Below are 13,190 nucleotides of genomic sequence, written 5' to 3'. Positions count from 1 at the left end.
AACTACTGAGCCTGTGCTCTAGAGCCCATGAGCCACAGCTACTGAAGCTCATGCACCTAGACCTGTGCTCTGCAACAGGAGAAGCCACCGCAATGAGAAGCCCACACACCACAACAAAGAGTAGCCCCCACTCGCTGCAACTAGAGAAAGTGCACACGCAGCAACGAAGACCCGACGCAGACAAAAACAAACAAATAAATTCATAAAATAAATCAATGGATTATTTTAACATGTGTAAGCCATACGTGTTAATGGAAATACTCTATGCTAGTTTTTTTTTTTTTCTCAATCAATACTGGCTAAAGGAGAATTTGTATTTTATGTACAGAAAACTCAACAGTATACATTAAGCCCAGTTTGGTGGCCAGTTCCTTGCCTTTTGCCTTTTCCAGCTTGGCAATGTGAGCCACCAATTTCAGACCCAGGATATTGCCTCCCCCAGTGACAGTGGACCTCATCATATCTGTCACTGCAACTGGTCCTGATAGCTTCCACCTGCTTAGCCAGAGATCCTTTGTCTTCTCAGTTAACTTGTGTGAAGGTGATGGTGATAGGTCTTGCTGTGGACTAGATGCCCCTGCCTGGCCTTGCCCTTGATAACGCAGTAGGAAACGCCCACTTTAAGATATAGGACAGGGAGGAAGATAACCAGCCCAATGGGATCCAAATCACGTGCAGTCACTACCAGTTGAGCCTTCTTGTTCTCCACTAAGGCGGGCACAGTATTAACCCCTGCTCGAAGAACAGGTGGCCTCTTAGTGGGGACATCCCCTTTGCTGGCAGCTTTTTTCTCAGTTGGAGTCAACGATCTCTTGCTTTCTATCTGATCTATACTTGTGGGCCAGCTTTAGCAGCTGTGTAGCTGTTTGGCTGTCCAAGGCTTGGTTAACTGGGTGATCTGGTTAACTGCAGGAGACACTTTCAACTGCTTATAGAGGATAGCCCTTTGCCACTGCAGTTCAATGCAACTTGGCCATTTCACAAATAGGTGAAGTGCCTTTTGGGTTGGATGTCCCACCCAGTGACAAAATTCTTTGGCCTTTCCTCAAACAGGGGATTTACCACCTTCTTGGCCTCCTGCTTCTTCACGACAGCAGGGATGAGGGCTAGCTTCACAATAACTCTATCAAGTAAATGCCATTATTTTCCTCTGTTAACAAAATGAAAATAGCATAAAATCACGTAACTGCTATGTAGTGAGACCAGGATTTGGACACAATTTGACAGTCACCAGAGACGATCATTTTAATCGTGAAATATAAATAACCATGTATAATATATTTTTAAATCGATTCTTTTACAAACAGTCCACGAAAAGAAATGAGAATACTCAATGTTCTTTTTGAGACACTATGCCTGACATTCATAACACATACTCCTATCACGAAGGAAGAATCCCTAGTTATTCATAGACATCTGGAAACTTTGGAAAACCCAAACCAATGATACAGCTTATAAAAAGAATGAAGGGAAACAAAGGAGGGAAAGAGGGAGGAAGGGCAGAGCCAAATAATTTTATAGCTTTTAGTCTGTAAAACTCTTACTCATTCTTTTTGACCAAATTAAAATACCCTCTCTCTCAAAAGTTTTCCATCACCAGTACATTTTTTGTTCCTGGTTCCCCTGTGCTACCACGATGTTTTCTTCAAATTACTGCAGTAGCACAAAAATTCTTACCTAACGTTAGTTATATAATAAACTGTGCTATTTAAATTTATAACACATCAGATATTATGAAATGGAGAAGGAATTTTTATGTAGAAAGCGTCATCAATTTACGATTAACTTGAGGTTCTGTTTACTTGCTTGATGAGAGATTTCAGGATGTTACTCAACTAACAACATGGCAATATGATTGAAAAAAAATTTATAGAATGGAAAATCAGTTTCCTGTCACAATGAGATAAATATGATAAAGATAAATCCAAGTATCAAAAGCATATATGTTGTTTTGTCTACATGCTGCAGTTATGTGTTCATAAAACAATTATATCACAGCAAAAGAGAAAGTAAAAATACTGTTTGTAAGCCAGCTGGTAACCAATCTATCTTCCTCATATTCCTTAGCCCTATGTAAACCTAATGATATGGAAAACGTTTTGTAAGTATCTTGTCATATTTTCACAAAATGTTCAAACAAGATGTAATAGCTGCTATTACAGTGTGAAAAGGCTGCTTGAGCAATAGAAATCTTAAATATGTTACTTTGCAAACAGCAATACTAACACTGCAGAGCTCAATAACAACTGATGCACACTTATACAAGAAGTCATTCAACTGCTGGTAGCTGCTGATGAAATATGATATTGATATATCTCCAAAATATGTGCACTTCTTTCATGAGACCTACTGTAAAGACTTCATCTATATCTTTTGTAGCAAAGATGTTAAAGTTAATGGGTGTGCAATGAAAGCAGAAATGTAGATGAAAATTCAGATGACTTTTTTTCTTGATAAACAATTACATGGCACCATTGCCAAATTTATACACCTATGACTGAGTACTCAGGTGATTTTTTAAAGCAGCAAGTGGAGCAAATATAAAAGAAATTTAAAACAAACAACTGAAAGTGACAGCATTAACTCTGCTTGGAAACGTATTCAGACGGTCTCTTCTGCAAGCAGTGTATAAAGTTTTAACTTGTCAGATTGCTTAAATGAAACTGCATCTCACCATGGAAGATATCTCCAAATCCATAAGTTAAAGAAAAGATAAGACAACCTCAGACACTCACTATAAAGGAGGAAAGAAAAAAAAAAACTTGCTTCTCCCTGACCTTAGCTGAAAATGAGCATCTAATATTTCAAAAGTGCATTACAGTGTCTACAACAGGAATCTGGCAGGTGACAGTGAGGAAGTTGCTGTTCTTTGCTATAACATTAAGCTTTCAATACTTAACTGTTAAAATGTTTAAAAGTTAAGTGGTGATAATAACAAATGTTTGTTAAAATTTCCTATTTATTCTTAGAAACAGAATTTTTGTGATAGTGATATTTGCCCTCACTCTCAGCTTTGGTCAAGACACCTAATTTGGGCAATAAATCCAAAAGAAATAGAGGAAATAGAAATAAAACCAAATGCAAACTTGTCAAAGAACACAGCCCCTTATTTTGACAGTTTAGAGAACTGAATTAGCTTTTTAAGAAAAGTTTTACATTTTCTTATGTAACCTGGAGGTTGAACAACTCTTTTTGATGTATCCAAAATGCAAATTTACTTTGATCACCCATTGCCCCTTTAAAATATACCTAGTGTGGTAATTGCCAGGGTTCTCCTGCCTACTCTTAGGTAAAATTTGTTCTAGGGATACTTTAAATTGTTCACAGACACAATTCAGTAATTAGAATGTTTAGTCCAAGATATTCATCACCACGAGGAATTTTGATTTAATAACGTATTTTATGACTTCATATTAACACCAGCCTTTTTTAGGCTGGATGCCTTCAAGATTACAAATGGTATAGTTGGCTTGTCTATTTATTCATCTAAACTTCTCTCACAAACAACTCCTTCCCTGCCCTCTTTTCTAGATGCTGTTTTCAAGGTAAGGACAGTTCTTACTTTAACCATCATTCAGCTCGAATTTCCTGACATATTTTGCAAGGGTTTCTTTTCTGAGTTCTTCTGACATTCTCTGCAGGCCACCTCTCTCCCCCCTGCCTTTCTCTTGACTTTGTTCTAGGTGGCCCTTTGCCACTCTTTCCTGAGCTCTGAATATGCATCTTCAGCTTCTTGCTGCTTCATTCCCTCCGTGACTCCAGGTGGCGCTCTTGGACAGAAGTCAGGATGGCTTGCTCTCTACGCACTTCACATCAGCTAGGAGGGAACCCTACAGGCATTCATCCATTGTTAGGACGTATCCAGGGAGTATGTAGGTCGACCCCAAAATAGCATCACTCTCCGAAGAGTTATTAAGTCCTTTTTCTTTTACAAGAGTTCCAAGGTGAGAGTCAGATCCTAGTCCACCCTGCCTCCCAAATGAAGGCGTAATGTATTAAGCTTTCTATAGATCCCTGTGAGAGCCTGCACCCCCCATGAATGTTTAAGCAGAGAGAGGGAGAAGGGGAGGGAAGGAATATCACATCCTACCTGGAGGAGGGGAGGTAGAGAATATCACATCACATTTTTATTAAAAAATATTTTCCTCCCAATATCTTCTCCCCCAAAACTCTCTCTCCTTTATTTCTCTTCATCCCTTATATACTTGAGGTGAGAGGATTCAAAACACTAAGATCAACTTATTTTAATTATTTTAAATTTTCTTTGTAGATTCTTCAAATGGTGATTCATCTTTGGAATGTCATATCTATTGCACATCACAGTCAAACTTAAGCTGTTCTACTTAAAGTCTTTATTATATAATAGTGAAATGACACTGGCTTCAGAAGGCATCTTAGATACTTAATTATATCCAGATGCACTAATAAGAAGCATCTGAGCAAGAAAACACGAAGAGATTAAAGGAAGCATGAAAGAATCAGGCCATAGACCAAAAGATGCAATCAGTTTCTGACACTTAGTATCCTGGAATACATCTTCTGTTGAAAGAGAGTGATGTTGAAGATATAAAATAGATTCCTGCAGGATTTGTTCACTTATTTGATCATTTGTTCATTCATTCATCAATTCATAAAAATAAACATGAATATCTTGAATGTAACAGGCTAAATTCAGTGAGCTAGAATGCTGTGCAAGAATATAAAATATTAGTCATATTTTACAGAACTAGTTATAATACTTTTCTAATGAGAAGTTCATATAACATCTTCCAAATTTTCTTATAAAAAATTTTAAAAGTGACATTATACGATGTTCAATGTAGGAGCATAAAACATGTTTGCCTCCTTGCCCGCTACCTAATAGTATTGGCTTAATTTCCTTTTAGTAATAATGGGAATTTGAGCTGGGCATTTTTATTCTATTAATTATGAGTCCCTCAGATTTTGAAATGAGAAGTCAAGTCAACAGAAATACACCACTCTTGAAAATTAATGGAGCTTTTCCAGATTTAATCTGGTGATCTCAACCATGTTAAACTACTCATAAGTTTAATTTTAAAAAATGTCTTTCAGTGATGACAAATTATTTAAAGTCTATTAAATATACACAAACATGAAACTAGTAAGAAACTATTATACTATTTACACAACTACAAAACCAAAAAAATTACTAAATTTAAAGTACATTAAATATTGAGGAATTAGATAACAAATTGATGTAATGTAGCAGATAATGTTTTGCTGAAGCTAAATCACCTCTTAAAATACAAGAACAATTTTGCCACACCAACATGGGTTTTTTGAATTCCACATACTTATTCTAGTTTTAGGTATGTGATGATTCCATTCTGGAATCAATTTTAGTGTTATTATTCAAACTACTCTAAAGTGACTTATACCATGAGGTCCCATGACCTTGGCTTAGCAAGAATATTTTATTTATTTTTTCCTCAGCCTCCATTCTTTTTCATTAACCTGAAACCATTAAAAAGTAAAATGATTCATTGACTTAACAAATCATAAAATAAATCCACTTACTGAATTCATTCTGTAATGTTGCCATTATAGTTGTAATTAACTGTGTAGCTCTAAGGTAACCATTGAAATAATGCAGAATATACTACATTGTTTAAACTTAAAATTGAAGTAAATGCAGACACTTAAATTTTTCTCATGGGAACCACCAAGAAGAAGGAGGAGAGGGAGGAGGAAGAGTGGGAGAAGAAATAGAAATTTTCAGGACTTTCAGGAATATATGGCTCCCCGGGAGACACCCATTTAGACCCTGTGTTCCTGTGTAATCTAAAGTACAAAGTTTAAAGTTAGTTTATAAAACAGTATTTAATTTTATATTAGCCTATATAATTAATATATTCCTTTTTCAGAGTTTTATTATTTTTAAATATTTGATATATATATACAAAATATTTGTGGCATGCATATATGTTTTGAAGCATAAAAGAGTACCTGCGAACCTACAATTTAAGAACTGCAACTTACTACAAGGGACCCTATCACTCTCCATGTAACACTTTCCTCTTTCAGGATTCCAAATCCCTGATAGCCCCCTTCCCAGTCAAGAGGTAATAACAACCTGAATTTTAAACTTATCATCCTTGGCCTTTTTATTTATATTGTATCACGTTTACAGTTAAACAATATATTGTTTCATTTTACTTATTTTTCATTTTTAAAAATAATAATATAATCCATATAGTACTTTGTGGGGGTTTTTCCCCCTTATTTACTTGCTGCTGGCTCACTTTCATTATTCTACCTTTTTCTCCTCATAGAGTTTAAAGTTAATTTATATTCATTTCTTGAAATGTCAACATTGAAGTCCATGAGAGTCTAAATCTGCTGTGGCTTTTTTGTCCCACAGATTCTTGTTCGTGGTGATTGTGTGTGTGTGTGTGTGTGTGTGTGTGTGTGTGTGTGTGTGTGTGAGATATCTGACTGTGGAAACCTGGGGCCTAAATTAATGATGCTTTCCCTCGGAGAGAACTTTCATTTCCTTCTGCTGATATGGGACCATCCCATGGCCATGGTCTTATCTCCTGCTGGTACTGACACAATTAATCCCTCCACCCCACAGAGAACCCTACCATTCCCATAAGCTTAGTACTATTTTTGGCCACTGAGAGTCTTCTAGAGTGTGTTGCAAGCCCCCAAATCCTTAAGATTTATGTTTTAGCAGAATTTAGTTTTTTCATAGTAAGCTTCCAACAGTATCTAGTCAGGAAGATACTGTTCAAATATTTATGATACTTGTGTAGAAGGAAGTACCATAAATGGTCTGTTCCAATTACACCTGCTTAGTTTTTATCATATATATGTAATAATGGAATTCTTTTTTTTTTTTAAATCAAGAATTTCCATATAACCAAAGAACAGAGAATAAAGAATCATGGGATTTTAGTGAATTGCTTGTTCACACTTAGCGATATTTATTCCAAAATGCATTACAAAAATGTGTATCAATCAAGTGTATATCAATTTAATATAATCAATATAAATATTCTTCATATTATTGAGTTTCTCTGTGGAAAGCCTTTGTGTGTGCTTGTTAGAGGGGAGTTGGAAGCCAAAGAAGAGCTTCTTATTCTAGTTTTGATGTTCTTTTGTTTAGTCATATAATTTGCATAGAAAGAGATCATCAGCCTCTCGTTGGTATCACATGAGTTTGAATTAACAATATATAATTTATACATTAGCATATTAAAATATATTAGTTTATATTGGAAGATTCCAGTTACTTAAATTATGGAATTTTCTAGTCAATTGCCCCTCTTCTACTTCTTATATTCAAGGTATTTCAAAATGAAGTTATTAACAGTAGAACTGTTTTGACAGAGATGGGTACCTAAGCTAAGTTTGACCAATCTAATTTCTCAGCATAAGAATATATAATTAGGACAAGCTTCATATGGATTGGTCATGGAATGAAGAGACGGGTCATGAGAGTTATGGTGGCTAGTTTCTATGGACCATGAAGATAAGGGAACAGAAAAGACTAGTCTATAGAGAAGACAGACTAAAGCAGCAGAAGAGAAAGATAAGAAATGAAAGGTGGAAATAAAGATTCTCAGTGCTTCTTATTGCATGGTTTCAATGTCTTTTTTAGGACCTCCTATCCTTGTGTTCCATGAGATGCTACTATGCCCTTAAAATATACGTATTTTTTTTACTGTTTTGCCTTTTCTTTCTTGAATTTATTCTGTTATTTGCAACCAAAGAGCCAAACTAATTTTAATATAAGCTTTGGTAAAAGCAAAAAAAAGAAAATTTCTCTATTAGCAACATTGTTATGCTTACCAGATCCACTATGGGACTCTGGTTAAGTTACTTCACCTGTCTTGTGTAAAATGCAAGCACGATATTCTGACCTTTTGTGACAATTAAGTGAATTAGTACATAAACAATGCTTAAAACACTGCCTTGACATGGTAAGAATTATGTGTGTTGACTCCTGCTTGTATTATCCCCATTTTGTAAGAATTTTAAATTTGTCGATTCCATGCCACATGCCACATTTTAATGCAGCAGGAAGCAATATACTAATCCATTATGAAGTTGGTTAGCAGTGCTTCTTTAAGGGAGAGGAGAGAGATGATAAATGAGAAAAATTAAAATAATTACTCATAAGCCAGTGCTTTATCTGATAGATGAAAAAAATATTTTTAAAAGGTTTAAAAGTAAACCTTTTTAAAACATGTTTGCCACATTTTAGGTTGCTTTTTCTAATACGTACGACATTGTCATTCTGGAAATAAACCAAATAGTCTCAATAGTTACAATAATGAAAAGTGACAATCCTTAAATATGTCACATTTTCTCTCCGTGGTTTCACGTTCAACACAACCTGCTGCTTTAATATAAAAAGACACTTGAAATGAAAATAGTTCACTATTAATGAAACATGTAGTCAAGGTCACAGTAATTTCTTGTCTGTGAAGTACTTGTCTGTGAAGCAGTGAAGTACTTCCTTTAGATTCTTAGCCTTCTCTTGAAGAACTGATGTGTTCAAGCTTTACATAAACTAAACTGGTCTCTCTCATGTCAGAACATAGGCCAGGTGGCCAGAAAGATAACATGACAACTTTAGGAAGGAATTTCCTATTGCTTCACACCTTACGAACTAATTCTTTCATTCCTTTTCAAATGCTGGCAAGCAAAGCAAGAATGTTCTTGTGAGAGGATGGAAGGAAGAAAAAGCACATTACAATTCAGTAGGGCAAATTCATACGTGAATATAGCCATATATTTCTAAAACTAAACCCAAATGTTGCCTCTTTTTTTCCTGTCTTCAAAAGGCTAAAATATATATAATTTAAATATGTAAATCTATATCTATCTATATATCTATATATACATATACAGCATATATATACATATATATACATATACAGCATTTTGAACAATGGATCTAGGGACCCTATCTCTAAGTTGTCAAGCAGAAAATGGAAAACTGTATGATGTTTATCACAATTTGAGTAAAATTTAAAATTATTGTGAAAACTATCAAAGTATATAAAATAGATTCATGTGATATGTTAAGCTAACATTTTTTTTTTCCTGAAAAGGAAGTGGCTTGGGGTTTTATAAAATTGGCCTCAACAGCTCTATGCAGTCCTGTCGGTAGACTGGTTGTCACACTCGTAACATTTCTGTAACGGAGGCTCAGGAAATATTCCTCCTCAGCCAAATACACTGTCTAAAAATTAAGTGTTGTCTGTGGTCATAGGTGCTCGATTTGCACCCAGTCTGCTTGGACTATGAGACAGCTAGGAGGGTACCCCTCAGAAGATGGGCACCGTGTTGGTTTTCTATTGCTGTTGTAACAAATACTACAAAGAGTGACTTAAAACAAGACACATTTAGTGTCTTACAGCTCTGTAGATCAGAAGTCTGACAGGTTTCCTCTGGCAACATCAAGGGCCTGACAGGACTGAGTTCTTTTCTACAAGGCCTAGGGGAGAATTTGTTCCCTTTCTCTTCCAGCTTCTTGAGGCTCCCCTCACACCTTGGATCAAGACCACCTTTTCCAAATTCAAAAAGGCAGATTGAATCCTTCTCACATTGCATCCTTCTAACTTCCCTTTCTGCATTTCTCTTTTACTTTTTAGTGGTAACATTAGGCCCATCCCGATAATCTAGAATAACCCCCTTATGGTAAGGTCCACTGCTCAGCAAATTTATTTCCACCTGCAACTTTAATTACCTTGTGCCATGTGACACAATATATGCACAGGTTCCTGGGATTAGGACGTGGGTACCCTAGGGGTGAGGAAATGCATTAGTCTGCCTCCTATAGGGGCAGTATGTACTTTCTCTGCTGTATTGCCCAATTAATGCCAATTTTCATAAAAGAGATCATCAATTTAATAACCTGATGCCTGCATTTGATAAAAATTTACAATTTTGGTTATAAAATAGAACCATTATTTGACATTCATGTAAGAGACCAGTTACTGTCAATAAGAAGGCAGAATAATCATTGGAAAAACTATCTGTTTCATTTCAAAGTGAAATGAGGAACAAAGTGTGGATGCAATTTACTCTATTTATTGAAAATCAAAATAATGAATGTCATATGGAGTATTTATTATTCCTTTGATGAACTCAGTTTGGCACTTTTATAAACAACGGAGCAAACTGGGAATATGACCACATGATAAAACCAAACAGGGTAGTTAAAAGACACACAGAGGGCTTCCCTGGTGGCGCAGTGGTTGAGAGTCTGCCTGCCGATGCAGGGGACACGGGTTTGTGCCCCGGCCTGGGAGGATCCCACATGCCGCAGAGCGGCTAGACCCATGGGCCATGGCTGCTGGGCCTGCGCGTCCAGAGCCTGAGCATCCGGAGCCTGTGCTCTGCAACGGGAGAGGCCACAGCAGTGAGAGGCCCTCGTATGGCAAAAAAAAAAAAAAAAAAAAAAGACACACAGATACAGTAACTTTAAGGGGAAATAAGAACACTAAATACAATAGAGCAAAAATCAGTTACTAATTTTATATTAAAAATCAACATCATCTTCTTTAAAAACCTTGACAAAACAAATTAAGCATAGCATGCATGAAACATAACCCTTCATTTTTAGAGTTTCCATTTTTGAGAAGAATTATTTCAACTTATGTATGATTTCCCTAGAAATAACCAAAAAAATGAACATTTGTAGTATCTTGCATAACTGCACTTCAGGTCCTCCTGACATATAGTAAAGCTAATTCTAAGCATTTATTATGTGTAAGAAACAAAGATTTTACACACTTTAATTCATGCAGCCTTCAAAGAATTAACACACAAGAAGTCAGTATTATCCCCATTTCAGAGACTTAGAAACTGAAGCACAGAGAGAATAAATGACTTGCTTAGAAGTATCTAGGCAGTAAGAGGTAGAGTTGACATTTCTAAACCATTCATCGTGGCTCCACAACCAGAACTATTAAGTGGTGCCCTCCTGCCTTCTGACTTGGGTTACATACAAATATTTTCTCTCTTAAACATAAGATGGCTAACACTTTGAATTGTTGAGTTTTGAGCAGTTATTTTATATATATTTATATATACATGTAAATATATATATATAGAGAGAGTGGGGGGATTCATTTCACATAGTGTTAGATGATTTAAATCTTAGAAAGACTGTTATTATGATCTTCCCAGGGAGGATTAATTATATATTATATGATATTCATATAATGTATAATATATAACACATGTGTGTTAGTCATTCATTTACTATGTTTTCAACCTCAAAATACAGACTTCATGCCTTCCAAATGTATAGCACTCTGTAAAAATTAAATGATAAGCAGAAACCTCAATTAAATAGAGTCAGAAGACCAGAAGGAGGTGGGCTCTCACACCCTGAGACAATCGCAGAGCCCAAGAAGAAAGACTCCTCTTCTTTCCTGGCGAGAACTCAGCCAATCAAAAGCCATGGACTCTTTGTTTACTCTAGCCCTCCAACTTCCTCTTCCTCTCTTTTTAAGTGTTCTCCTTCCATTGCCATGCAGGCACTTGCATATGGCTTGCTGATACTTGTGATTCTCTGCTAATACTGAATAAACTTATCTTTGCTGGAGAAACATCTGGCAGTCTCTTTGTTTCAGATCAACATTTTGGTGGTCCATACAGGGACCAGTGAAGACCCACAAATGCTCCAGGGCTGGTGAGCAAATAGGTGTGATACCCTGTGATTGAGCCCACTGTTGCTCACTGCTTTTCTCACTGACCCTGGTGTTTGAACACACATCTCTTTCTCCTGAATCCAAGCTCACACGCTCTTTGCATTTGAAGCTCTCCAGGCTTTATTCAGGATCTATTTTAAGGTTTCGTCTTTCTGGTTAAGGCCTTCTTCTGTATATGGTACTTGTTTGGTACTTCGGTGTGACTTTGACATCAGAGTGTTTCAACCAAAGCTGGCTGAAAATACCTTTGGCCCATTCCTTTAAGAAAAGGGGCTGCTTCACTAAAATTGTACCAGTTGTCCAGCCTTCAGCCCATTCTTATGAAATAGGGGTCATTCTATGGAAACTGGCTGAAAAGTCTTTGGCATGACTCTTCTTGGACTAAGCTATTTCCTTAGAATTGGCTGGGATTAGCTTGAAAGCTGACTGCATTGCACTATTTGAGCTGTAAATTATTAAGCTGTTGGAAAACTGTTCTTCTACTCGAGAGAAAAACCCCTCAGAAATGGGATTCCAATTATCGAAATATTTTGAGGGTGCCCTCAGCTACAAGGATTCTGGCTGATTTTATGTTTAAAAACAATGATCCTTCCTCATATGCCTTTCTAAATAAATGGACCAACCTGACCAAAAACAATTCAGAATATCAATGGTCATTATGGGGAACTTTTGAAATCCCCAAACTTAATAACCGTAAAACCTAACTGGATTACGATAGCTTAAAATTTTCAGAACTTATTGGAATGTTTATTGTGATTGGTGTTTTTGAAGCTTCCAAACATTATCAGAAGCCTAAAATTGCCTCTCTGCAAAACAAGATTTTAAGATTAACTGAGGCAAACAAATTATTAAAGAAAGATAAAAAAGGCCCCCAAAGCTCAAGGCTTTTCTTCCCTGGCTTCCTTGTCTTAGGCTCAGCCTCTGCCACCATCTTGTCTCTCTTCTTTGGCTCCTGGCGGCCAGAATCCACCACTGAGACCATCTTCCTCCTTCCCTTCTATGCTGCCTATGCCTTCTCTATACCCTCAAATCCCCCTTTTCCTTTTCTCAAAAACTGTCTCTACTTTCTTTTCCTCTGAACTTTTACATACCTGTCCCTTTAAAATTAAGACTTCTGAGGACCCAGCAGCTTAACCCTTTAATTTCTTATATTCCCTGGACTAAAGCTGAACTAAGAGCCACAGTCAAAGATTTTCCCAAAGTAACCAAAGATCCTCACCCTCACATATTTGCTAAGGAATTTAATACAGTCATACAAACTTATCAACCTGGTTTCCCTGATGCATATAAGCCAGTTCATATGCTTGTAAGTGAAGGTCAGGCCCAGCATTGGATGAAAATCATTAATTGGGAAAATCCTGAAAGGTCTCTAAGAATAACAACTGGGAGACCAGCCCACTGATATATGATACAATCAGTCTTGGGCAATTGCTAGGCGACTTCACTGAGCAATTCCTAGGGATCTTCCAAAGCCTGTTGATTGGAACAGAATTCAGG

At 36.5% G+C, this 13,190-nt stretch overlaps 1 pseudogene across 1 annotated transcript in view; it reads right to left on the bottom strand.

Annotated features, from left to right (window-relative positions):
* Positions 1–299: 299 nt before the first annotated feature.
* The window catches only part of LOC307051323 (large ribosomal subunit protein eL8-like), a 91,073-nt pseudogene continuing 78,182 nt past the window's right edge, over positions 300–13,190 (bottom strand). Inside the window, exons 2-3 of the transcript in view lie at positions 3,835–3,968; positions 300–1,123 (exon numbers count right to left, since the gene is read on the bottom strand). The product of the transcript in view is annotated as a large ribosomal subunit protein eL8-like (transcript). The remainder of the gene's footprint in view (positions 1,124–3,834; positions 3,969–13,190) is intronic.

This window comes from Hyperoodon ampullatus (assembly GCF_949752795.1).
Source record: "Hyperoodon ampullatus genome assembly, chromosome: 4".
Classification (NCBI taxonomy): Eukaryota; Metazoa; Chordata; class Mammalia; order Artiodactyla; family Ziphiidae; genus Hyperoodon; species Hyperoodon ampullatus.
The sequence above is the reverse complement of the archived record's forward strand: the minus strand, read 5'-3'. Positions and strand labels throughout refer to the sequence as shown.